At 55.8% G+C, this 24,796-nt stretch overlaps 17 non-coding genes and 5 pseudogenes across 17 annotated transcripts; all 22 read left to right on the top strand.

The window, feature by feature from the left end:
• The first annotated feature begins 6,039 nt into the window (after positions 1-6,039).
• On the top strand, positions 6,040-6,220 carry LOC137354393 (U2 spliceosomal RNA; annotated as a pseudogene).
• A 386-nt stretch (positions 6,221-6,606) lies between these two features.
• LOC137353818 (U2 spliceosomal RNA) lies at positions 6,607-6,797 on the top strand. Its single transcript, XR_010969970.1, has one exon. It is a non-coding gene; the product is annotated as a U2 spliceosomal RNA (small nuclear RNA).
• A 386-nt stretch (positions 6,798-7,183) lies between these two features.
• Positions 7,184-7,312, top strand: LOC137354724 (U2 spliceosomal RNA; annotated as a pseudogene).
• Positions 7,313-7,974: 662 nt separating this feature from the next.
• LOC137354437 (U2 spliceosomal RNA) lies at positions 7,975-8,166 on the top strand. The gene has a single exon (XR_010970436.1). It is a non-coding gene; the product is annotated as a U2 spliceosomal RNA (small nuclear RNA).
• Positions 8,167-8,546: 380 nt separating this feature from the next.
• LOC137355022 (U2 spliceosomal RNA) lies at positions 8,547-8,737 on the top strand. The gene has a single exon (XR_010970667.1). It is a non-coding gene; the product is annotated as a U2 spliceosomal RNA (small nuclear RNA).
• Positions 8,738-9,123: 386 nt separating this feature from the next.
• On the top strand, positions 9,124-9,314 carry LOC137355023 (U2 spliceosomal RNA). The gene has a single exon (XR_010970668.1). It is a non-coding gene; the product is annotated as a U2 spliceosomal RNA (small nuclear RNA).
• Positions 9,315-9,700: 386 nt separating this feature from the next.
• LOC137353743 (U2 spliceosomal RNA) lies at positions 9,701-9,891 on the top strand. Its single transcript, XR_010969895.1, has one exon. It is a non-coding gene; the product is annotated as a U2 spliceosomal RNA (small nuclear RNA).
• A 386-nt stretch (positions 9,892-10,277) lies between these two features.
• Positions 10,278-10,468, top strand: LOC137355024 (U2 spliceosomal RNA). The gene has a single exon (XR_010970669.1). It is a non-coding gene; the product is annotated as a U2 spliceosomal RNA (small nuclear RNA).
• Positions 10,469-10,854: 386 nt separating this feature from the next.
• Positions 10,855-11,045, top strand: LOC137355025 (U2 spliceosomal RNA). Its single transcript, XR_010970670.1, has one exon. It is a non-coding gene; the product is annotated as a U2 spliceosomal RNA (small nuclear RNA).
• Positions 11,046-11,431: 386 nt separating this feature from the next.
• On the top strand, positions 11,432-11,622 carry LOC137355026 (U2 spliceosomal RNA). The gene has a single exon (XR_010970671.1). It is a non-coding gene; the product is annotated as a U2 spliceosomal RNA (small nuclear RNA).
• A 386-nt stretch (positions 11,623-12,008) lies between these two features.
• On the top strand, positions 12,009-12,199 carry LOC137355027 (U2 spliceosomal RNA). The gene has a single exon (XR_010970672.1). It is a non-coding gene; the product is annotated as a U2 spliceosomal RNA (small nuclear RNA).
• A 386-nt stretch (positions 12,200-12,585) lies between these two features.
• On the top strand, positions 12,586-12,776 carry LOC137353744 (U2 spliceosomal RNA). Its single transcript, XR_010969896.1, has one exon. It is a non-coding gene; the product is annotated as a U2 spliceosomal RNA (small nuclear RNA).
• Positions 12,777-13,162: 386 nt separating this feature from the next.
• Positions 13,163-13,353, top strand: LOC137355029 (U2 spliceosomal RNA). The gene has a single exon (XR_010970674.1). It is a non-coding gene; the product is annotated as a U2 spliceosomal RNA (small nuclear RNA).
• A 386-nt stretch (positions 13,354-13,739) lies between these two features.
• Positions 13,740-13,930, top strand: LOC137355030 (U2 spliceosomal RNA). The gene has a single exon (XR_010970675.1). It is a non-coding gene; the product is annotated as a U2 spliceosomal RNA (small nuclear RNA).
• A 386-nt stretch (positions 13,931-14,316) lies between these two features.
• LOC137355031 (U2 spliceosomal RNA) lies at positions 14,317-14,507 on the top strand. Its single transcript, XR_010970676.1, has one exon. It is a non-coding gene; the product is annotated as a U2 spliceosomal RNA (small nuclear RNA).
• A 386-nt stretch (positions 14,508-14,893) lies between these two features.
• LOC137353958 (U2 spliceosomal RNA) lies at positions 14,894-15,084 on the top strand. Its single transcript, XR_010970108.1, has one exon. It is a non-coding gene; the product is annotated as a U2 spliceosomal RNA (small nuclear RNA).
• Positions 15,085-15,470: 386 nt separating this feature from the next.
• LOC137353969 (U2 spliceosomal RNA) lies at positions 15,471-15,661 on the top strand. The gene has a single exon (XR_010970119.1). It is a non-coding gene; the product is annotated as a U2 spliceosomal RNA (small nuclear RNA).
• A 386-nt stretch (positions 15,662-16,047) lies between these two features.
• Positions 16,048-16,238, top strand: LOC137355032 (U2 spliceosomal RNA). Its single transcript, XR_010970677.1, has one exon. It is a non-coding gene; the product is annotated as a U2 spliceosomal RNA (small nuclear RNA).
• Positions 16,239-16,624: 386 nt separating this feature from the next.
• LOC137355033 (U2 spliceosomal RNA) lies at positions 16,625-16,815 on the top strand. Its single transcript, XR_010970678.1, has one exon. It is a non-coding gene; the product is annotated as a U2 spliceosomal RNA (small nuclear RNA).
• A 386-nt stretch (positions 16,816-17,201) lies between these two features.
• LOC137354629 (U2 spliceosomal RNA) lies at positions 17,202-17,310 on the top strand (annotated as a pseudogene).
• Positions 17,311-22,506: 5,196 nt separating this feature from the next.
• LOC137354200 (U2 spliceosomal RNA) lies at positions 22,507-22,679 on the top strand (annotated as a pseudogene).
• A 386-nt stretch (positions 22,680-23,065) lies between these two features.
• Positions 23,066-23,174, top strand: LOC137354687 (U2 spliceosomal RNA; annotated as a pseudogene).
• The last annotated feature ends 1,622 nt before the right edge of the window (positions 23,175-24,796 follow it).

The following is a 24,796-nucleotide window of genomic DNA, read 5'->3' on the forward strand; positions in this document are numbered from 1 at the left end:
TAGCCAGTCGAGTCAAGTCTGCTCTGGAGCTGGTGATTCACCCCGATCAGACCTGTACTGTACCCGGCAGGAAGATCTCTGATAGCCTCGCGCTACTCAGGGATACGATCGCCTACGTACGGGACAGGAGGGTGGACACCTGCCTCATCAGCCTGGACCAGGAGAAGGCTTTTGACAGGATATCGCACACCTACATGATGGACGTGCTTTCCAAAATGGGGTTTGGGGAGGGAATCTGCAATTGGATCCAACTGCTCTACACAGACATCAGTAGCGCAGTGTCAATCAACGGGTGGGAATCTGAAAGTTTCCCGATCAAATCTGGAGTCAGACAGGGCTGTCCTCTTTCCCCGGTCTTGTTTGTTTGCTGTATTGAACCCTTTGCTGAGTCTATTAGGAAGGATGCGAGCATAAGAGGGGTGACAATCCCAGGCAGCGGAGGCACTCAGGTCAAAACCTCCCTGTACATGGATGACGTCGCCGTCTTCTGCTCGGATCCGCTGTCCGTGCGCAGACTGATGAGCATCTGCGACCAGTTCGAACTGGCCTCGGGAGCCAAAGTTAACCACGGCAAGAGCGAGGCCATGTTCTTTGGGAACTGGGCTGACCGATCCTTTGTCCCCTTCACCGTCAGGTCAGATTACCTGAAGGTGCTGGGGATATGGTTCGGAAGGGCCGGGGCGTGCACCAAAACATGGGAGGAGCGAGTAGCCAAGGTACGACAAAAGTTGGGCATGTGGGGGCAGCGGTCTCTCTCCATTGTGGGTAAGAACCTGGTCATCAGGTGCGAGGCGCTCACGTTGTTGCTCTACGTGGCGCAGGTCTGGCCCATACCCCACTCCTGCGCCGTGGCAGTCACCCGAGCCATTTTCCGCTTCGTCTGGGGATCTAAAATGGACCGGGTCCGGAGGGACACGATGTTCAAATCTCTGGACAAGGGCGGGAAAAATGTACCCAACGTGGCCCTCATCCTGATGACCACCTTCGTGTGCGGCTGCATCAAGCTATGTGTAGATCCCCAGTACGCAAACTCCAAGTGTCACTACGTGCTGAGGTTCTATCTGTCCCCGGTGTTGCGAAGGATGGGCCTGGTCACATTGCCGCGGAACGCTCCGTGCAGTTGGGCGGCGCCGTACCACCTATCCTTCGTGGAGCAGTTTCTGCGGAAAAACACATTTGACCACCGGTCCATCAGGCAGTGGTCTGCACGGAATGTCCTCAAGGCCCTACGGGAAAAGGAAACGGTGGATCCTGTCGGATGGTTCCCCGAGCAGACCGTCAAAGTCATTTGGCGGAATGCCTCATCACCAGAACTTTCAAACAAGCACCAAGACGTAGCTTGGCTGGTGGTGAGAAGGGCCCTCCCCGTCAGATCCTTCATGCACACCCGAAGTCTCGCCCCCTCCGCACAGTGCCCCCGCGTTGGCTGTGGTGGGGAAGAGACGGTCGCCCACCTCCTCCTGGAATGTGCCTTTGCAAAGCAGGTGTGGAAAGAGATGCAGTGGTTTTTGTCAAGGTTCATCCCAAGCAGCTCTGTAACACAGGAGTCTGTGCTCTACGGGCTGTTCCCAGGGACGCACACCGAGACAAACATCAACTGCTGCTGGAGGGCTATCAATTCGGTGAAAGACGCCCTTTGGTCTGCCCGAAACTTGCTGGTCTTCCAGCGCAAAGAGTTGTCCACCACCGAATGTTGCAGACTGGCACATTCCAAGGTCCAGGACTACGTGCTGAGGGACGCACTAAAGCTTGGGGCAGCCGCAGCAAAGGCTCAATGGGGAAAGACCACAGTGTAAGGTTCCCCCACCAAGCTGGACTGAGGGGCTGGAACCATGGGAAGCCCCTCGAACTGTATCGTTAATATTCTCAATTGCTGTAAATGTAAAACTGTAATTGACATGACAATTGTGAAACGGAAGGGTTGGGAAGAAACTCATGACATTATTGAAAGAAACTGATCTCTTTTGCAATGTTTGTATTTTTTCGTGCTGTTTGGAAACTGTTTGGCAATGTAATTTTTACAGATTTTTATGAATAAAGTATATTTTGGAAATAAACAAAAAAAAAAAGTATCTGTTCTTATCAGTCAGTTTGAGCAAAGACACGTCTGGCGCACCTGAGCTCCGGGAGACCGGGAGCTGTGATGTTTTCGAGGAGGAACAGATGGAAGCAGCTGAGGACAACCCAATGCTCTCTGCCTACAAGACCCCCCCGATGTCACCCGAGCGGCACAAACCCTGCATGAAAAATCAGGAGGGGTTTCTGAGCCCAACCAACGTGAAACTGCTTGCGCATACGATGGGTATGCAGGAACATCCCGAAGGGGAAGGACTGGGACTAGCGAGGACAAATGGTATGGGAAGCAACAACTAATTTCTAGTAAAAAATGGGTGTAAGAATTGCTTCCATTAATGTGCGTAGCATTAAATCGACTACGCGATGTGTTTCAACCTTGGATTACCTTGCCAAGGTCAAAGCTGACCTACTGTTTCTGCAGGAGTGTGGAATACCACACCTCAGCACCTACAGGCAGTGGTCGCGATGGTGGTCCCACGGGCCATCGATCTGGTCGGGGGGTAATGACTGCCGTTCCTCCGGCCTGGGTATTCTGCTGCGGGGAGGTAACTTCACCATCTCCGAAGTTAAGGAGGTGGTGGGCGGCCGCCTCCTCGTAGCAGACGTGATGTACAACAACGCTCCGCTCCGGTTGATCAACGTGTACGCCCCGGTACAACGCAGCGAGCGGCTGACCGTCTTCCAGCAGCTCCCACTGCTGCTGGCGACGTCCAGGCCGGTCATCCTAGGCGGTGACTTCAACTGCATCATCGATGCGGCTGGACGATCCGGCAGTGACGACAGAAAACTGGACGCTACGTCCAGATTCCTCATAGAAACAGTTAAGGATGCCAAACTGCACGACGTCTTCAGCAAACCTGCAGACGGAGCGCAGCGCAGATACACATGGTCAAGATCGGACGGGTCTGCCCGTTCCAGGATTGACTTCCTGTTTGTTTCCCGTGCTGTCACGGTCGGATCCACCGACGTCAAGCCGGTGTTCTTCTCCGACCACTGCCTCTTACTGGCCGACTGTCACTTACAGGACGACCAGCGGGTTGGCAGAGGGACGTGGAAGCTCAATGCGACACTGCTGACCCCAGAGAACGTTGAGGAACTCAAAAGGGATTACAATGGTTGGAGGACCGTGAAACCCCTCTTTGAGTCTCCAGTTCACTGGTGGGAAGCGATTAAGGAGAACATCAAGAGGTTCTTCATCCACAAAGGTGTTCAGAAGGCGAGAGAGAGACAGAGGGAACTGTCCCGACTCCAGAAAATTATGCAAAATCTACTCCGGTTGCAGTCAATGGGGGTCGAGGTCAAGGAGGACCTCCAAGAGGTGAAGAGCCAGCAGGCCTCGCTCTTTGCCAAGGAGGCCTCCAAGATCATCTTCCGGTCCAGAGTCCGCTCCATCGAGCAGGATGAGACGTGCTCGCGTTACTTCTTCCAAAAGGTACACAGAGAGAGCTCTGTTATCAGCAGCCTGAAGGAAGAAGATGGCTCGGTAACGTCTTCGCAGTCCGACATACTAAGGATCAGCAAATCCTTTTATGCTGGGCTGTATGACGCGAAGCCCACAGACAGCAGAGCCTCCCAGTCCTTCCTGTCATCTATCACAGAGGTCTTAGATGACAGCAGGAGGGAGGGACTGGACAAGCCGCTAACTCTGGACGAGCTGACAAAGGCCGTCGAGTCTTTCGAGGCGAGTAAAACTCCCGGGAGCGACGGCTTACCGGTCGAGTTGTACTCGGCCCTGTGGGACTGGGTCGGCCCGGACCTGCTGGAAGTATACGAGAGTATGCTCCTGGCCGGTAGCATGTCAGAATCCATGAGAAAAGGCATCATCACCCTCATTTACAAGCAGAAGGGGGAGAGGGTAGAAATCAGAAATTGGCGGCCCATCTCACTGCTTAATGTTGATTACAAGATTCTGTCCAAAGTCATAGCCAGTCGAGTCAAGTCTGCTCTGGAGCTGGTGATTCACCCCGATCAGACCTGTACTGTACCCGGCAGGAAGATCTCTGATAGCCTCGCGCTACTCAGGGATACGATCGCCTACGTACGGGACAGGAGGGTGGACACCTGCCTCATCAGCCTGGACCAGGAGAAGGCTTTTGACAGGATATCGCACACCTACATGATGGACGTGCTTTCCAAAATGGGGTTTGGGGAGGGAATCTGCAATTGGATCCAACTGCTCTACACAAACATCAGTAGCGCAGTGTCAATCAACGGGTGGGAATCTGAAAGTTTCCCGATCAAATCTGGAGTCAGACAGGGCTGTCCTCTTTCCCCGGTCTTGTTTGTTTGCTGTATTGAACCCTTTGCTGAGTCTATTAGGAAGGATGCGAGCATAAGAGGGGTGACAATCCCAGGCAGCGGAGGCACTCAGGTCAAAACCTCCCTGTACATGGATGACGTCGCCGTCTTCTGCTCGGATCCGCTGTCCGTGCGCAGACTGATGAGCATCTGCGACCAGTTCGAACTGGCCTCGGGAGCCAAAGTTAACCACGGCAAGAGCGAGGCCATGTTCTTTGGGAACTGGGCTGACCGATCCTTTGTCCCCTTCACCGTCAGGTCAGATTACCTGAAGGTGCTGGGGATATGGTTCGGAAGGGCCGGGGCGTGCACCAAAACATGGGAGGAGCGAGTAGCCAAGGTACGACAAAAGTTGGGCATGTGGGGGCAGCGGTCTCTCTCCATTGTGGGTAAGAACCTGGTCATCAGGTGCGAGGCGCTCACGTTGTTGCTCTACGTGGCGCAGGTCTGGCCCATACCCCACTCCTGCGCCGTGGCAGTCACCCGAGCCATTTTCCGCTTCGTCTGGGGATCTAAAATGGACCGGGTCCGGAGGGACACGATGTTCAAATCTCTGGACAAGGGCGGGAAAAATGTACCCAACGTGGCCCTCATCCTGATGACCACCTTCGTGTGCGGCTGCATCAAGCTATGTGTCGATCCCCAGTACGCAAACTCCAAGTGTCACTACGTGCTGAGGTTCTATCTGTCCCCGGTGTTGCGAAGGATGGGCCTGGTCACATTGCCGCGGAACGCTCCGTGCAGTTGGGCGGCGCCGTACCACCTATCCTTCGTGGAGCAGTTTCTGCGGAAAAACACCTTTGACCACCGGTCCATCAGGCAGTGGTCTGCACGGAATGTCCTCAAGGCCCTACGGGAAAAGGAAACGGTGGATCCTGTCGGATGGTTCCCCGAGCAGACCGTCAAAGTCATTTGGCGGAATGCCTCATCACCAGAACTTTCAAACAAGCACCAAGACGTAGCTTGGCTGGTGGTGAGAAGGGCCCTCCCCGTCAGATCCTTCATGCACACCCGAAGTCTCGCCCCCTCCGCACAGTGCCCCCGCGTTGGCTGTGGTGGGGAAGAGACGGTCGCCCACCTCCTCCTGGAATGTGCCTTTGCAAAGCAGGTGTGGAAAGAGATGCAGTGGTTTTTGTCAAGGTTCATCCCAAGCAGCTCTGTAACACAGGAGTCTGTGCTCTACGGGCTGTTCCCAGGGACGCACACCGAGACAAACATCAACTGCTGCTGGAGGGCTATCAATTCGGTGAAAGACGCCCTTTGGTCTGCCCGAAACTTGCTGGTCTTCCAGCGCAAAGAGTTGTCCACCACCGAATGTTGCAGACTGGCACATTCCAAGGTCCAGGACTACGTGCTGAGGGACGCACTAAAGCTTGGGGCAGCCGCAGCAAAGGCTCAATGGGGAAAGACCACAGTGTAAGGTTCCCCCACCAAGCTGGACTGAGGGGCTGGAACCATGGGAAGCCCCTCGAACTGTATCATTAATATTCTGAATTGCTGTAAATGTAAAACTGTAATTGACATGACAATTGTGAAACGGAAGGGTTGGGAAGAAACTCATGACATTATTGAAAGAAACTGATCTCTTTTGCAATGTTTGTATTTTTTCGTGCTGGTTGGAAACTGTTTGGCAATGTAATTTTTACAGATTTTTATGAATAAAGTATATTTTGGAAATAAAAAAAAAAAAAAATCTGTTCTTATCAGTTTAATATCTGATACGTCCCCTATCTGGGGACCAAATATTAAATTGATTTTTGGGACAGGGAGATGGAACAGGGGCTTGCCCCGTCCACTCCATGCATCCACCTGGTATTGCAGTGTTTTCAGGAGCGGTGCAGCTTCCCCCCTCCATGGGGGCGAGACCCCTGCTGAAAAATAGAATTCGCAATAGTGACGGCGCTGCTGCTCGGCTGACTTTGCTGCAGTTTTCCGTGGGCGCTACGCTGCCCCCTGTTGGATTGCCCCGCAGTTGCAGGCCGCCCTTTGCTGCCCAGCGCGCGCGTGTCTTTTTTCCTGCGCAATGCCTCGCGCAGAAGCGCAAGGAATGGCTGCGCGTGGCATGCACGCGTGCTTTCCTTTCTGCTTGCAAGGCCCGGCAACAAAAGGAGCTCTGGCTCAAAGACCGCCCGCCGTCGCCTCTTTCGCCCTATGCTCGCCCACCCGGCGGCTACTTTGAGGTAGAGGCCGCACGCCGGGCCTGACGCGCGCAGCAAACGCAGTTTTACGGCCATCGCTTCTCGGCCTTTTGGCTAAGATCAAGTGTAGTATCTGTTCTTATCAGTTTAATATCTGATACGTCCCCTATCTGGGGACCACATATCAAATTGATTTTTGGGACAGGGAGATGGAACAGGGGCTTGCCCCGTTCACTCCATGCATCCACCTGGTATTGCAGTGTTTCCAGGAGCGGTGCAGCTTCCCCCCTCCATGGGGGCGAGACCCCTGCTGAAAAATAGAATTCGCAATAGTGACGGCGCTGCTGCTCGGCTGACTTTGCTGCAGTTTTCCGTGGGCGTTACGCTGCCCCCTGTTGGATTGCCCCGCAGTTGCAGGCCGCCCTTTGCTGCCCAGCGCACGCGTGTCTTTTTTCCTGCGCAATGCCTCGCGCAGAAGCGCAAGGAATGGCTGCGCGTGGCATGCACGCGTGCTTTCCTTTCTGCTTGCAAGGCCCGGCAACAAAAGGAGCTCTGGCTCAAAGACCGCCCGCCGTCGCCTCTTTCGCCCTAGGCTCGCCCACCCGGCGGCTACTTTGAGGTAGAGGCCGCACGCCGGGCCTGACGCGTGCAGCAAACGCAGTTTTACGGCCATCGCTTCTCGGCCTTTTGGCTAAGATCAAGTGTAGTATCTGTTCTTATCAGTATCACCAGAACTTTCAAACAAGCACCAAGACGTAGCTTGGCTGGTGGTGAGAAGGGCCCTCCCCGTCAGATCCTTCATGCACACCCGAAGTCTCGCCCCCTCCGCACAGTGCCCCCGCGTTGGCTGTGGTGGGGAAGAGACGGTCGCCCACCTCCTCCTGGAATGTGCCTTTGCAAAGCAGGTGTGGAAAGAGATGCAGTGGTTTTTGTCAAGGTTCATCCCAAGCAGCTCTGTAACACAGGAGTCTGTGCTCTACGGGCTGTTCCCAGGGACGCACACCGAGACAAACATCAACTGCTGCTGGAGGGCTATCAATTCGGTGAAAGACGCCCTTTGGTCTGCCCGAAACTTGCTGGTCTTCCAGCGCAAAGAGTTGTCCACCACCGAATGTTGCAGACTGGCACATTCCAAGGTCCAGGACTACGTGCTGAGGGACGCACTAAAGCTTGGGGCAGCCGCAGCAAAGGCTCAATGGGGAAAGACCACAGTGTAAGGTTCCCCCACCAAGCTGGACTGAGGGGCTGGAACCATGGGAAGCCCCTCGAACTGTATCGTTAATATTCTCAATTGCTGTAAATGTAAAACTGTAATTGACATGACAATTGTGAAACGGAAGGGTTGGGAAGAAACTCATGACATTATTGAAAGAAACTGATCTCTTTTGCAATGTTTGTATTTTTTCGTGCTGTTTGGAAACTGTTTGGCAATGTAATTTTTACAGATTTTTATGAATAAAGTATATTTTGGAAATAAAAAAAAAAAAAAAAAAAAAAAAAATCTGTTCTTATCAGTTTAATATCTGATACGTCCCCTATCTGGGGACCAAATATTAAATTGATTTTTGGGACAGGGCGATGGAACAGGGGCTTGCCCCGTCCACTCCATGCATCCACCTGGTATTGCAGTGTTTCCAGGAGCGGTGCAGCTTCCCCCCTCCATGGGAGTGAGACCCCTGCTGAAAAATAGAATTCGCAATAGTGACGGCGCTGCTGCTCGGCTGACTTTGCTGCAGTTTTCCGTGGGCGCTACGCTGCCCCCTGTTGGATTGCCCCGCAGTTGCAGGCCGCCCTTTGCTGCCCAGCGCGCGCGTGTCTTTTTTCCTGCGCAATGCCTCGCGCAGAAGCGCAAGGAATGGCTGCGCGTGGCATACACGCGTGCTTTCCTTTCTGCTTGCAAGGCCCGGCAACAAAAGGAGCTCTGGCTCAAAGACCGCCCGCCGTCGCCTCTTTCGCCCTAGGCTCGCCCACCCGGCGGGGAGGTAGAGGCCGCACGCCGGGCCTGACGCGCGCAGCAAACGCAGTTTTACGGCCATCGCTTCTCGGCCTTTTGGCTAAGATCAAGTGTAGTATCTGTTCTTATCAGTTTAATATCTGATACGTCCCCTATCTGGGGACCAAATATTAAATTGATTTTTGGGACAGGGAGATGGAACAGGGGCTTGCCCCGTCCACTCCATGCATCCACCTGGTATTGCAGTGTTTCCAGGAGCGGTGCAGCTTCCCCCCTCCATGGGGGCGAGACCCCTGCTGAAAAATAGAATTCGCAATAGTGACGGCGCTGCTGCTCGGCTGACTTTGCTGCAGTTTTCCGTGGGCGCTACGCTGCCCCCTGTTGGATTGCCCCGCAGTTGCAGGCCGCCCTTTGCTGCCCAGCGCGCGCGTGTCTTTTTTCCTGCGCAATGCCTCGCGCAGAAGCGCAAGGAATGGCTGCGCGTGGCATGCACGCGTGCTTTCCTTTCTGCTTGCAAGGCCCGGCAACAAAAGGAGCTCTGGCTCAAAGACCGCCCGCCGTCGCCTCTTTCGCCCTAGGCTCGCCCACCCGGCGGCTACTTTGAGGGAGAGGCCGCACGCCGGGCCTGACGCGCGCAGCAAACGCAGTTTTACGGCCATCGCTTCTCGGCCTTTTGGCTAAGATCAAGTGTAGTATCTGTTCTTATCAGTTTAATATCTGATACGTCCCCTATCTGGGGACCAAATATTAAATTGATTTTTGGGACAGGGAGATGGAACAGGGGCTTGCCCCGTCCACTCCATGCATCCACCTGGTATTGCAGTGTTTCCAGGAGCGGTGCAGCTTCCCCCCTCCATGGGGGCGAGACCCCTGCTGAAAAATAGAATTCGCAATAGTGACGGCGCTGCTGCTCGGCTGACTTTGCTGCAGTTTTCCGTGGGCGCTACGCTGCCCCCTGTTGGATTGCCCCGCAGTTGCAGGCCGCCCTTTGCTGCCCAGCGCGCGCGTGTCTTTTTTCCTGCGCAATGCCTCGCGCAGAAGCGCAAGGAATGGCTGCGCGTGGCATGCACGCGTGCTTTCCTTTCTGCTTGCAAGGCCCGGCAACAAAAGGAGCTCTGGCTCAAAGACCGCCCGCCGTCGCCTCTTTCGCCCTAGGCTCGCCCACCCGGCGGCTACTTTGAGGGAGAGGCCGCACGCCGGGCCTGACGCGCGCAGCAAACGCAGTTTTACGGCCATCGCTTCTCGGCCTTTTGGCTAAGATCCAGTGTAGTATCTGTTCTTATCAGTTTAATATCTGATACGTCCCCTATCTGGGGACCAAATATTAAATTGATTTTTGGGACAGGGAGATGGAACAGGGGCTTGCCCCGTCTACTCCATGCATCCACCTGGTATTGCAGTGTTTCCAGGAGCGGTGCAGCTTCTCCCCTCCATGGGGGCGAGACCCCTGCTGAAAAATAGAATTCGCAATAGTGACGGCGCTGCTGCTCGGCTGACTTTGCTGCAGTTTTCCGTGGGCGCTACGCTGCCCCCTGTTGGATTGCCCCGCAGTTGCAGGCCGCCCTTTGCTGCCCAGCGCGCGCGTGTCTTTTTTCCTGCGCAATGCCTCGCGCAGAAGCGCGAGGAATGGCTGCGCGTGGCATGCACGCGTGCTTTCCTTTCTGCTTGCAAGGCCCGGCAACAAAAGGAGCTCTGGCTCAAAGACCGCCCGCCGTCGCCTCTTTCGCCCTCGGCTCGCCCACCCGGCGGCTACTTTGAGGTAGAGGCCGCACGCCGGGCCTGACGCGCGCAGCAAACGCAGTTTTACGGCCATCGCTTCTCGGCCTTTTGGCTAAGATCAAGTGTAGTATCTGTTCTTATCAGTTTAATATCTGATACGTCCCCTATCTGGGGACCAAATATTAAATTGATTTTTGGGACAGGGAGATGGAACAGGGGCTTGCCCCGTCCACTCCATGCATCCACCTGGTATTGCAGTGTTTCCAGGAGCGGTGCAGCTTCCCCCCTCCATGGGGGCGAGACCCCTGCTGAAAAATAGAATTCGCAATAGTGACGGCGCTGCTGCTCGGCTGACTTTGCTGCAGTTTTCCGTGGGCGCTACGCTGCCCCCTGTTGGATTGCCCCGCAGTTGCAGGCCGCCCTTTGCTGCCCAGCGCGCGCGTGTCTTTTTTCCTGCGCAATGCCTCGCGCAGAAGCGCAAGGAATGGCTGCGCGTGGCATGCACGCGTGCTTTCCTTTCTGCTTGCAAGGCCCGGCAACAAAAGGAGCTCTGGCTCAAAGACCGCCCGCCGTCGCCTCTTTCGCCCTAGGCTCGCCCACCCGGCGGCTACTTTGAGGTAGAGGCCGCACGCCGGGCCTGACGCGTGCAGCAAACGCAGTTTTACGGCCATCGCTTCTCGGCCTTTTGGCTAAGATCAAGTGTAGTATCTGTTCTTATCAGTTTAATATCTGATACGTCCCCTATCTGGGGACCAAATATTAAATTGATTTTTGGGACAGGGAGATGGAACAGGGGCTTGCCCCGTCCACTCCATGCATCCACCTGGTATTGCAGTGTTTCCAGGAGCGGTGCAGCTTCCCCCCTCCATGGGGGCGAGACCCCTGCTGAAAAATAGAATTCGCAATAGTGACGGCGCTGCTGCTCGGCTGACTTTGCTGCAGTTTTCCGTGGGCGCTACGCTGCCCCCTGTTGGATTGCCCCGCAGTTGCAGGCCGCCCTTTGCTGCCCAGCGCGCGCGTGTCTTTTTTCCTGCGCAATGCCTCGCGCAGAAGCGCAAGGAATGGCTGCGCGTGGCATGCACGCGTGCTTTCCTTTCTGCTTGCAAGGCCCGGCAACAAAAGGAGCTCTGGCTCAAAGACCGCCCGCCGTCGCCTCTTTCGCCCTAGGCTCGCCCACCCGGCGGCTACTTTGAGGGAGAGGCCGCACGCCGGGCCTGACGCGCGCAGCAAACGCAGTTTTACGGCCATCGCTTCTCGGCCTTTTGGCTAAGATCAAGTGTAGTATCTGTTCTTATCAGTTTAATATCTGATACGTCCCCTATCTGGGGACCAAATATTAAATTGATTTTTGGGACAGGGAGATGGAACAGGGGCTTGCCCCGTCCACTCCATGCATCCACCTGGTATTGCAGTGTTTCCAGGAGCGGTGCAGCTTCCCCCCTCCATGGGGGCGAGACCCCTGCTGAAAAATAGAATTCGCAATAGTGACGGCGCTGCTGCTCGGCTGACTTTGCTGCAGTTTTCCGTGGGCGCTACGCTGCCCCCTGTTGGATTGCCCCGCAGTTGCAGGCCGCCCTTTGCTGCCCAGCGCGCGCGTGTCTTTTTTCCTGCGCAATGCCTCGCGCAGAAGCGCAAGGAATGGCTGCGCGTGGCATGCACGCGTGCTTTCCTTTCTGCTTGCAAGGCCCGGCAACAAAAGGAGCTCTGGCTCAAAGACCGCCCGCCGTCGCCTCTTTCGCCCTAGGCTCGCCCACCCGGCGGCTACTTTGAGGGAGAGGCCGCACGCCGGGCCTGACGCGCGCAGCAAACGCAGTTTTACGGCCATCGCTTCTCGGCCTTTTGGCTAAGATCAAGTGTAGTATCTGTTCTTATCAGTTTAATATCTGATACGTCCCCTATCTGGGGACCAAATATTAAATTGATTTTTGGGACAGGGAGATGGAACAGGGGCTTGCCCCGTCCACTCCATGCATCCACCTGGTATTGCAGTGTTTCCAGGAGCGGTGCAGCTTCCCCCCTCCATGGGGGCGAGACCCCAGCTGAAAAATAGAATTCGCAATAGTGACGGCGCTGCTGCTCGGCTGACTTTGCTGCAGTTTTCCGTGGGCGCTACGCTGCCCCCTGTTGGATTGCCCCGCAGTTGCAGGCCGCCCTTTGCTGCCCAGCGCGCGCGTGTCTTTTTTCCTGCGCAATGCCTCGCGCAGAAGCGCAAGGAATGGCTGCGCGTGGCATGCACGCGTGCTTTCCTTTCTGCTTGCAAGGCCCGGCAACAAAAGGAGCTCTGGCTCAAAGACCGCCCGCCGTCGCCTCTTTCGCCCTAGGCTCGCCCACCCGGCGGCTACTTTGAGGGAGAGGCCGCACGCCGGGCCTGACGCGCGCAGCAAACGCAGTTTTACGGCCATCGCTTCTCGGCCTTTTGGCTAAGATCCAGTGTAGTATCTGTTCTTATCAGTTTAATATCTGATACGTCCCCTATCTGGGGACCAAATATTAAATTGATTTTTGGGACAGGGAGATGGAACAGGGGCTTGCCCCGTCTACTCCATGCATCCACCTGGTATTGCAGTGTTTCCAGGAGCGGTGCAGCTTCTCCCCTCCATGGGGGCGAGACCCCTGCTGAAAAATAGAATTCGCAATAGTGACGGCGCTGCTGCTCGGCTGACTTTGCTGCAGTTTTCCGTGGGCGCTACGCTGCCCCCTGTTGGATTGCCCCGCAGTTGCAGGCCGCCCTTTGCTGCCCAGCGCGCGCGTGTCTTTTTTCCTGCGCAATGCCTCGCGCAGAAGCGCGAGGAATGGCTGCGCGTGGCATGCACGTGTGCTTTCCTTTCTGCTTGCAAGGCCCGGCAACAAAAGGAGCTCTGGCTCAAAGACCGCCCGCCGTCGCCTCTTTCGCCCTCGGCTCGCCCACCCGGCGGCTACTTTGAGGTAGAGGCCGCACGCCGGGCCTGACGCGCGCAGCAAACGCAGTTTTACGGCCATCGCTTCTCGGCCTTTTGGCTAAGATCAAGTGTAGTATCTGTTCTTATCAGTTTAATATCTGATACGTCCCCTATCTGGGGACCAAATATTAAATTGATTTTTGGGACAGGGAGATGGAACAGGGGCTTGCCCCGTCCACTCCATGCATCCACCTGGTATTGCAGTGTTTCCAGGAGCGGTGCAGCTTCCCCCCTCCATGGGGGCGAGACCCCTGCTGAAAAATAGAATTCGCAATAGTGACGGCGCTGCTGCTCGGCTGACTTTGCTGCAGTTTTCCGTGGGCGCTACGCTGCCCCCTGTTGGATTGCCCCGCAGTTGCAGGCCGCCCTTTGCTGCCCAGCGCGCGCGTGTCTTTTTTCCTGCGCAATGCCTCGCGCAGAAGCGCAAGGAATGGCTGCGCGTGGCATGCACGTGTGCTTTCCTTTCTGCTTGCAAGGCCCGGCAACAAAAGGAGCTCTGGCTCAAAGACCGCCCGCCGTCGCCTCTTTCGCCCTAGGCTCGCCCACCCGGCGGCTACTTTGAGGGAGAGGCCGCACGCCGGGCCTGACGCGCGCAGCAAACGCAGTTTTACGGCCATCGCTTCTCGGCCTTTTGGCTAAGATCAAGTGTAGTATCTGTTCTTATCAGTTTAATATCTGATACGTCCCCTATCTGGGGACCAAATATTAAATTGATTTTTGGGACAGGGAGATGGAACAGGGGCTTGCCCCGTCCACTCCATGCATCCACCTGGTATTGCAGTGTTTCCAGGAGCGGTGCAGCTTCCCCCCTCCATGGGGGCGAGACCCCTGCTGAAAAATAGAATTCGCAATAGTGACGGCGCTGCTGCTCGGCTGACTTTGCTGCAGTTTTCCGTGGGCGCTACGCTGCCCCCTGTTGGATTGCCCCGCAGTTGCAGGCCGCCCTTTGCTGCCCAGCGCGCGCGTGTCTTTTTTCCTGCGCAATGCCTCGCGCAGAAGCGCAAGGAATGGCTGCGCGTGGCATGCACGCGTGCTTTCCTTTCTGCTTGCAAGGCCCGGCAACAAAAGGAGCTCTGGCTCAAAGACCGCCCGCCGTCGCCTCTTTCGCCCTAGGCTCGCCCACCCGGCGGCTACTTTGAGGGAGAGGCCGCACGCCGGGCCTGACGCGCGCAGCAAACGCAGTTTTACGGCCATCGCTTCTCGGCCTTTTGGCTAAGATCAAGTGTAGTATCTGTTCTTATCAGTTTAATATCTGATACGTCCCCTATCTGGGGACCAAATATTAAATTGATTTTTGGGACAGGGAGATGGAACAGGGGCTTGCCCCGTCCACTCCATGCATCCACCTGGTATTGCAGTGTTTCCAGGAGCGGTGCAGCTTCCCCCCTCCATGGGGGCGAGACCCCAGCTGAAAAATAGAATTCGCAATAGTGACGGCGCTGCTGCTCGGCTGACTTTGCTGCAGTTTTCCGTGGGCGCTACGCTGCCCCCTGTTGGATTGCCCCGCAGTTGCAGGCCGCCCTTTGCTGCCCAGCGCGCGCGTGTCTTTTTTCCTGCGCAATGCCTCGCGCAGAAGCGCAAGGAATGGCTGCGCGTGGCATGCACGCGTGCTTTCCTTTCTGCTTGCAAGGCCCGGCAACAAAAGGAGCTCTGGCTCAAAGACCGCCCGCCGTCGCCTCTTTCGCCCTAGGCTCGCCCACCCGGCGGCTACTTTGAGGGAGAGGCCGCACGCCGGGCCTGACGCGCGCAGCAAACGCAGTTTTAGGGCCATCGCTTCTCGGCCTTTTGGCTAAGATCAAGTGTAGTATCTGTTCTTATCAGTTTAATATCTGATACGTCCCCTATCTGGGGACCAAATATTAAATTGATTTTTGGGACAGGGAGATGGAACAGGGGCTTGCCCCGTCTACTCCATGCATCCACCTGGTATTGCAGTGTTTCCAGGAGCGGTGCAGCTTCTCCCCTCCATGGGGGCGAGACCCCTGCTGAAAAATAGAATTCGCAATAGTGACGGCGCTGCTGCTCGGCTGACTTTGCTGCAGTTTTCCGTGGGCGCTACGCTGCCCCCTGTTGGATTGCCCCGCAGTTGCAGGCCGCCCTTTGCTGCCCAGCGCGCGCGTGTCTTTTTTCCTGCGCAATGCCTCGCGCAGAAGCGCGAGGAATGGCTGCGCGTGGCATGCACGTGTGCTTTCCTTTCTGCTTGCAAGGCCCGGCAACAAAAGGAGCTCTGGCTCAAAGACCGCCCGCCGTCGCCTCTTTCGCCCTCGGCTCGCCCACCCGGCGGCTACTTTGAGGTAGAGGCCGCACGCCGGGCCTGACGCGCGCAGCAAACGCAGTTTTACGGCCATCGCTTCTCGGCCTTTTGGCTAAGATCAAGTGTAGTATCTGTTCTTATCAGTTTAATATCTGATACGTCCCCTATCTGGGGACCAAATATTAAATTGATTTTTGGGACAGGGAGATGGAACAGGGGCTTGCCCCGTCTACTCCATGCATCCACCTGGTATTGCAGTGTTTCCAGGAGCGGTGCAGCTTCTCCCCTCCATGGGGGCGAGACCCCTGCTGAAAAATAGAATTCGCAATAGTGACGGCGCTGCTGCTCGGCTGACTTTGCTGCAGTTTTCCGTGGGCGCTACGCTGCCCCCTGTTGGATTGCCCCGCAGTTGCAGGCCGCCCTTTGCTGCCCAGCGCGCGCGTGTCTTTTTTCCTGCGCAATGCCTCGCGCAGAAGCGCGAGGAATGGCTGCGCGTGGCATGCACGTGTGCTTTCCTTTCTGCTTGCAAGGCCCGGCAACAAAAGGAGCTCTGGCTCAAAGACCGCCCGCCGTCGCCTCTTTCGCCCTCGGCTCGCCCACCCGGCGGCTACTTTGAGGTAGAGGCCGCACGCCGGGCCTGACGCGCGCAGCAAACGCAGTTTTACGGCCATCGCTTCTCGGCCTTTTGGCTAAGATCAAGTGTAGTATCTGTTCTTATCAGTTTAATATCTGATACGTCCCCTATCTGGGGACCAAATATTAAATTGATTTTTGGGACAGGGAGATGGAACAGGGGCTTGCCCCGTCCACTCCATGCATCCACCTGGTATTGCAGTGTTTCCAGGAGCGGTGCAGCTTCCCCCCTCCATGGGGGCGAGACCCCTGCTGAAAAATAGAATTCGCAATAGTGATGGCGCTGCTGCTCGGCTGACTTTGCTGCAGTTTTCCGTGGGCGCTACGCTGCCCCCTGTTGGATTGCCCCGCAGTTGCAGGCCGCCCTTTGCTGCCCAGCGCGCGCGTGTCTTTTTTCCTGCGCAATGCCTCGCGCAGAAGCGCAAGGAATGGCTGCGCGTGGCATGCACGCGTGCTTTCCTTTCTGCTTGCAAGGCCCGGCAACAAAAGGAGCTCTGGCTCAAAGACCGCCCGCCGTCGCCTCTTTCGCCCTAGGCTCGCCCACCCGGCGGCTACTTTGAGGTAGAGGCCGCACGCCGGGCCTGACGCGCGCAGCAAACGCAGTTTTAGGGCCATCGCTTCTCGGCCTTTTGGCTAAGATCAAGTGTAGTATCTGTTCTTATCAGTTTAATATCTGATACGTCCCCTATCTGGGGACCAAATATTAAATTGATTTTTGGGACAGGGAGATGGAACAGGGGCTTGCCCCGTCCACTCCATGCATCCACCTGGTATTGCAGTGTTTCCAGGAGCGGTGCAGCTTCCCCCCTCCATGGGGGCGAGACCCCTGCTGAAAAATAGAATTCGCAATCGTGACGGCGCTGCTGCTCGGCTGACTTTGCTGCAGTTTTCCGTGGGCGCTACGCTGCCCCCTGTTGGATTGCCCCGCAGTTGCAGGCCGCCCTTTGCTGCCCAGCGCGCGCGTGTCTTTTTTCCTGCGCAATGCCTCGCGCAGAAGCGCGAGGAATGGCTGCGCGTGGCATGCACGCGTGCTTTCCTTTCTGCTTGCAAGGCCCGGCAACAAAAGGAGCTCTGGCTCAAAGACCGCCCGCCGTCGCCTCTTTCGCCCTAGGCTCGCCCACCCGGCGGCTACTTTGAGGTAGAGGCCGCACGCCGGGCCTGACGCGAGCAGCAAACGCAGTTTTACGGTCATCGCTTCTCGGCCTTTTGGCTAAGATCAAGTGTAGTATCTGTTCTTATCAGTGCTTATTTGATTGAGAAGAGACCATGATCATTGCCTTTTGATCCTGGGGAAGCTTTGAGTAAAATGGCTATAACCAATTTTCGAGCTTCGGGCCAGGGAGTGCGCAACACCGTTCGGGTGGTCGTGAAGGGCAAGGAAGGAGATGCACCGGTCGATCGCACCTTCTTCATCAAGAAAATTCTCTTCGATTGCTGCGGATTTCAAGCCACGGACGTCTTCTGCCTGCAGGATTTCCCCAGCAGTGGATACTTCGACGTGACGTTCCGGAACGTGGCGGGATGCATCAAGTTCCTGAAGGCGTTCAAGGAGAAAGGGGACTGCGCGCCACTGTCGATCCTCACAGCGGAGCCGCTCTTCACGCTTCCGTCACAACGGGACCGGGTGGTGACGATTCACCTCTACAACCCCCATGTTCCGGTGGTGGATGTACTCACCTTTCTCGCCAGGTACGTCGAGGTGGCGGGCAGCAGCACTGATGTCAAGGACCCCTTTGGGATCTGGACCAGCAAGCGGCAGGTCAAGGTGACCTTGAAGGTAGATCCCAGTGGAGCCATCATCCACCCTCCCTCCAGCTTCGCTATCGAGGGATGTCGAGGCTTCTTGCTCTATGCTGGGCAGCCCAGAGTTTGCCGCACCTGTGGCAAATCTGGTCACATGGCAGCCAACTGCAGCACGGTGGCAAGAACTGCAAGGAGGAAGGCCATCAGACCAAGGACTGTAAGCAGACTAAGTGTTGCAACTTGTGCGGTGCGGCAGGCAATCTCTACAAGACCTGCCCCAAACATTGTCTCAGCTATGCTCAGGCGGCAAGGTCCAAGGAATGGCCGGGCGAAAGTTCGACGAAGGCGTCCGCTGTTCGAAAGCAGACCAGTAACCTTCTCCGCAGTGAGGAACTTCAACCTGAGAAGGAAGGGGAGGCGGCTGAAACCAACGACACAGCACCTACCCAGTGCCCGGAAACCCCTCCTCCGCAGACAGAATCAATGGAGGAGGAGGCAGCAGATGGACAAACAGGTCAGTGGCAAGTGGTCCAGAGGAAAACCACAAAGAAAAAACATCCCAAAGCCACCACCCAAACCAGTGGCAAGAGGAGGCTCTCTTCTGAATCAGACTGCAACAACTCCTCTTCACTGGATGGGGAAGTGCTGGAACGACAGCCCCTTCAAAAGAGGCGGCAGAACTCCGAGATGGATGATAAAGCATCCCAGCCCCCGGGCACTGGAAGCTGTGATGGGCCCGGCGTGCCCCAACCCCAATTCCCCACACGTAACGACGTGGCCAACGCATCTCAGCTCCGGGACACCGGGAGCAAAGACACGTCTGGCGCACCTGAGCTCCGGGAGACCGGGAGCTGTGATGTTTTCGAGGAGGAACAGATGGAAGCAGCTGAGGACAACCCAATGCTCTCTGCCTACAAGACCCCCCCGATGTCACCCGAGCGGCACAAACCCTGCAGGAAAAATCAGGAGGGGTTTCTGAGCCCAACCAACGTGAAACTGCTTGCGCATACGATGGGTATGCAGGAACATCCCGAAGGGGAAGGACTGGGACTAGCGAGGACAAATGGTATGGGAAGCAACAACTAATTTTTAGTAAAAAATGGGTATAAGAATTGCTTCCATTAATGTGCGTAGCATTAAATCGACTACGCGATGTGTTTCAACCTTGGATTACCTTGCCAAGGTCAAAGCTGACCTACTGTTTCTGCAGGAGTGTGGAATACCACACCTCAGCACCTACAGGCAGTGGTCGCGATGGTGGTCCCACGGGCCATCGATCTGGTCGGGGGGTAATGACTGCCGTTCCTCCGGCCTGGGTATTCTGCTGCGGGGAGGTAACTTCACCATCTCCGAAGTTAAGGAGGTGGTGGGCGGCCGCCTCCTCGTAGCAGACGTGATGTACAACAACGCTCCGCTCCGGTTGATCAACGTGTACGCCCCGGTACAACGCAGCGAGCGGCTGACCGTCTTCCAGCAGCTCCCACTGCTGCTGGCGACGTCCAGGCCGGTCATCCTAGGCGGTGACTTCAACTGCATCATCGATGCGGCTGGACGATCCGGCAGTGACGACAGCAAACTGGACGCTACGTCCAGATTCCTCATAGAAACAGTTAAGGATGCCAAACTGCACGACGTCTTCAGCAAACCTGCAGACGGAGCGCAGCGCAGATACACATGGTCAAGATCGGACGGGTCTGCCCGTTCCAGGATTGACTTCCTGTTTGTGTCCCGTGCTGTCACGGTCGGATCCACCGACGTCAAGCCGGTGTTCTTCTCCGACCACTGCCTCTTACTGGCCGACTGTCACTTACAGGACGACCAGCGGGTTGGCAGAGGGACGTGGAAGCTCAATGCGACACTGCTGACCCCAGAGAACGTTGAGGAACTCAAAAGGGATTACAAAGGTTGGAGGACCGTGAAACCCCTCTTTGAGTCTCCAGTTCACTGGTGGGAAGCGATTAAGGAGAACATCAAGAGGTTCTTCATCCACAAAGGTGTTCAGAAGGCGAGAGAGAGACAGAGGGAACTGTCCCGACTCCAGAAAATTATGCAAAATCTACTCCGGTTGCAGTCAATGGGGGTCGAGGTCAAGGAGGACCTCCAAGAGGTGAAGAGCCAGCAGGCCTCGCTCTTTGCCAAGGAGGCCTCCAAGATCATCTTCCGGTCCAGAGTCCGCTACATCGAGCAGGATGAGACGTGCTCGCGTTACTTCTTCCAAAAGGTACACAGAGAGAGCTCTGTTATCAGCAGCCTGAAGGAAGAAGATGGCTCGGTAACGTCTTCGCAGTCCGACATACTAAGGATCAGCAAATCCTTTTATGCTGGGCTGTATGACGCGAAGCCCACAGACAGCAGAGCCTCCCAGTCCTTCCTGTCATCTATCACAGAGGTCTTAGATGACAGCAGGAGGGAGGGACTGGACAAGCCGCTAACTCTGGACGAGCTGACAAAGGCCGTCGAGTCTTTCGAGGCGAGTAAAACTCCCGGGAGCGACGGCTTACCGGTCGAGTTGTACTCGGCCCTGTGGGACTGGGTCGGCCCGGACCTGCTGGAAGTATACGAGAGTATGCTCCTGGCCGGTAGCATGTCAGAATCCATGAGAAAAGGCATCATCACCCTCATTTACAAGCAGAAGGGGGAGAGGGTAGAAATCAGAAATTGGCGGCCCATCTCACTGCTTAATGTTGATTACAGGATTCTGTCCAAAGTCATAGGCAGTCGAGTCAAGTCTGCTCTGGAGCTGGTGATTCACCCCGATCAGACCTGTACTGTACCCGGCAGGAAGATCTCTGATAGCCTCGCGCTACTCAGGGATACGATCGCCTACGTACGGGACAGGAGGGTGGACACCTGCCTCATCAGCCTGGACCAGGAGAAGGCTTTTGACAGGATATCGCACACCTACATGATGGACGTGCTTTCCAAAATGGAGTTTGGGGAGGGAATCTGCAATTGGATCCAACTGCTCTACACAAACATCAGTAGCGCAGTCTCAATCAACGGGTGGGAATCTGAAAGTTTCCCGATCAAATCTGGAGTCAGACAGGGCTGTCCTCTTTCCCCGGTCTTGTTTGTTTGCTGTATTGAACCCTTTGCTGAGTCTATTAGGAAGGATGCGAGCATAAGAGGGGTGACAATCCCAGGCAGCGGAGGCACTCAGGTCAAAACCTCCCTGTACATGGATGACGTCGCCGTCTTCTGCTCGGATCCGCTGTCCGTGCGCAGACTGATGAGCATCTGCGACCAGTTCGAACTGGCCTCGGGAGCCAAAGTTAACCACGGCAAGAGCGAGGCCATGTTCTTTGGGATCTGGGCTGACCGATCCTTTGTCCCCTTCACCGTCAGGTCAGATTACCTGAAGGTGCTGGGGATATGGTTCGGAAGGGCCGGGGCGTGCAACAAAACATGGGAGGAGCGAGTAGCCAAGGTACGACAAAAGTTGGGCATGTGGGGGCAGCGATCTCTCTCCATTGTGGGTAAGAACCTGGTCATCAGGTGCGAGGCGCTCACGTTGTTGCTCTACGTGGCGCAGGTCTGGCCCATACCCCACTCCTGCGCCGTGGCAGTCACCCGAGCCATTTTCCGCTTCGTCTGGGGATCTAAAATGGACCGGGTCCGGAGGGACACGATGTTCAAATATCTGGACATGGGCGGGAAAAATGTACCCAACGTGGCCCTCATCCTGATGACCACCTTCGTGTGCGGCTGCATCAAGCTATGTGTCGATCCCCAGTACGCAAACTCCAAGTGTCACTACGTGCTGAGGTTCTATCTGTCCCCGGTGTTGCGAAGGATGGGCCTGGTCACATTGCCGCGGAACGCTCCGTGCAGTTGGGACGTGCCGTACCACCTATCCTTCGTGGAGCAGTTTCTGCGGAAAAACACCTTTGACCACCGGTCCATCAGGCAGTGGTCTGCACGGAATGTCCTCAAGGCCCTACGGGAAAAGGAAACGGTGGATCCTGTCGGATGGTTCCCCGAGCAGACCGTCAAAGTCATTTGGCGGAATGCCTCATCACCAGAACTTTCAAACAAGCACCAAGACGTAGCTTGGCTGGTGGTGAGAAGGGCCCTCCCCGTCAGATCCTTCATGCACACCCGAAGTCTCGCCCCCTCCGCACAGTGCCCCCGCGTTGGCTGTGGTGGGGAAGAGACGGTCGCCCACCTCCTCCTGGAATGTGCCTTTGCAAAGCAGGTGTGGAAAGAGATGCAGTGGTTTTTGTCAAGGTTCATCCCAAGCAGCTCTGTAACACAGGAGTCTGTGCTCTACGGGCTGTTCCCAGGGACGCACACCGAGACAAACATCAACTGCTGCTGGAGGACTATCAATTCGGTGAAAGACGCCCTTTGGTCTGCCCGAAACTTGCTGGTCTTCCAGCGCAAAGAGTTGTCCACCGCCGAATGTTGCAGACTGGCACATTCCAAGGTCCAGGACTACGTGCTGAGGGACGCACTAAAGCTTGGGGCAGCCGCAGCAAAGGCTCAATGGGGAAAGACCACAGTGTAAGGTTCCCCCACCAAGCTGGACTGAGGGGCTGGATCCATGGGAAACCCCTCGAACTGTATCGTTAATATTCTGAATTGCTGTAAATGTAAAACTGTAATTGACATGACAATTGTGAAACGGAAGGGTTGGGAAGAAACTCATGACAGTATTGAAGGAAACTGATCTCCCTTGCAATGTTTGTATTTTTTGGTGCTGTTTGGAAACTGTTTGGCAATGTAATTTTTACAGATTTTTATGAATAAAGTATATTTTGGAAAAAAAAGTATCTGTTCTTATCAGTTTAATATCTGATACGTCCCCTATCTGGGGACCAAATATTAAATTGATTTTTGGGACAGGGAGATGGAACAGGGGCTTGCCCCGTCCACTCCATGCATCCACCTGGTATTGCAGTGTTTCCAGGAGCGGTGCAGCTTCCCCCCTCCATGGGGGCGAGACCCCTGCTGAAAAATAGAATTCGCAATAGTGACGGCGCTGCTGCTCGGCTGACTTTGCTGCAGTTTTCCGTGGGCGCTACGCTGCCCCCTGTTGGATTGCCCCGCAGTTGCAGGCCGCCCTTTGCTGCCCAGCGCGCGCGTGTCTTTTTTCCTGCGCAATGCCTCGCGCAGAAGCGCAAGGAATGGCTGCGTGTGGCATGCACGCGTGCTTTCCTTTCTGCTTGCAAGGCCCGGCAACAAAAGGAGCTCTGGCTCAAAGACCGCCCGCCGTCGCCTCTTTCGCCCTAGGCTCGCCCACCCGGCGGCTACTTTGAGGTAGAGGCCGCACGCCGGGCCTGACGCGAGCAGCAAACGCAGTTTTACGGTCATCGCTTCTCGGCCTTTTGGCTAAGATCAAGTGTAGTATCTGTTCTTATCAGTGCTTATTTGATTGAGAAGAGACCATGATCATTGCCTTTTGATCCTGGGGAAGCTTTGAGTAAAATGGCTATAACCAATTTTCGAGCTTCGGGCTAGGGAGTGCGCAACACCGTTCGGGTGGTCGTGAAGGACAAGGAAGGAGATGCACCGGTCGATCGCACCTTCTTCATCAAGAAAATTCTCTTCGATTGCTGCGGATTTCAAGCGACGGATGTCTTCTGCCTGCAGGATTTCCCCAGCAGTGGATACTTCGACGTGACGTTCCGGAACGTGGCGGGATGCATCAAGCTCCTGAAGGCGTTCAAGGAGAAAGGGGACTGGGCGCCACTGTCGATCCTCACAGCGGAGCCGCTCTTCACGCTTCCGTCACAACGGGACCGGGTGGTGACGATTCACCTCTACAACCCCCATGTTCTGGTGGTGGATGTACTCACCTTTCTCGCCAGGTACGTCGAGGTGGCCGGCAGCAGCACTGATGTCAAGGACCCCTTTGGCATCTGGACCAGCAAGCGGCAGGTCAAGGTGACCTTGAAGGTAGATCCCAGTGGAGCCATCATCCACCCTCCCTCCAGCTTCGCTATCGGGGGAAGTCGAGGCTTCTTGGTCTACGCTGGGCAGCCCAGAGTTTGCTGCACCTGTGGCAAATGCAAATCTGGTCACATGGCAGCCAACTGCAGCACGGTTGTTTGCAAGAACTGCAAGGAGGAAGGCCATCAGACCAAGGACTGTAAGCAGACTAAGTGTTGCAACTTGTGCGGTGCGGCAGGCCATCTCTACAAGACCTGCCCCAAACGTTGTCTCAGCTATGCTCAGGAGGCAAGGTCCAAGGAATGGCCGGGCGAAGGTTCGACGAAGGGGTCCGCTGTTCGAAAGGAGACCAGCAACCTTCTCCGCAGTGAGGAACTTCAACCTGAGAAGTAAGGGGAGGCAGCTGAAACCAACGACCCAGCACCTACCCAGCGCCCGGAAACCCCTCCTACACAGACAGAATCAATGGAGGAGGAGGCAGCAGATGGACAAACAGGTCAGTGGCAAGTGGTCCAGAGGAAAACCACAAAGAAAAAACATCCCAAAGCCACCACCCAAACCAGTGGCAAGAGGAGGCTCTCTTCTGAATCAGACTGCAACAACTCCGCTTCACTGGACGGGGAAATGCTGGAACGACAGCCCCTTCAAAAGAGGCGGCAGAACTCCGAGATGGATGATAAAGCATCCCAGCCCCCGGGCACTGGAAGCTGTGATGGGCCCGGCGTGCCCCAACCCCAATTCCCCACACGTAACGACGTGGCCAACGCATCTCAGCTCTGCGACACCGGGAGCAAAGACACGTCTGGCGCACCTGAGCTCCGGGAGACCGGGAGCTGTGATGTTTTCGAGGAGGAACAGATGAAAGCAGCTGAGGACAACCCAATCCTCTCTGCCTACAAGACCCCCCCGATGTCACCCGAGCGGCACAAACCCTGCATGAAAAATCAGGAGGGGTTTCTGAGCCCAACCAACGTGAAACTGCTTGCGCATACGATGGGTATGCAGGAACATCCCGAAGGGGAAGGACTGGGACTAGCGAGGACAAATGGTATGGGAAGCAACAACTAATTTTTAGTAAAAAATGGGTGTAAGAATTGCTTCCATTAATGTGCGTAGCATTAAATCGACTACGCGATGGGTTTCAACCTTG

The sequence above is a fragment of the Heterodontus francisci genome, chromosome 41 (assembly GCF_036365525.1).
Source record: "Heterodontus francisci isolate sHetFra1 chromosome 41, sHetFra1.hap1, whole genome shotgun sequence".
Lineage (NCBI taxonomy): Eukaryota > Metazoa > Chordata > Chondrichthyes > Heterodontiformes > Heterodontidae > Heterodontus > Heterodontus francisci.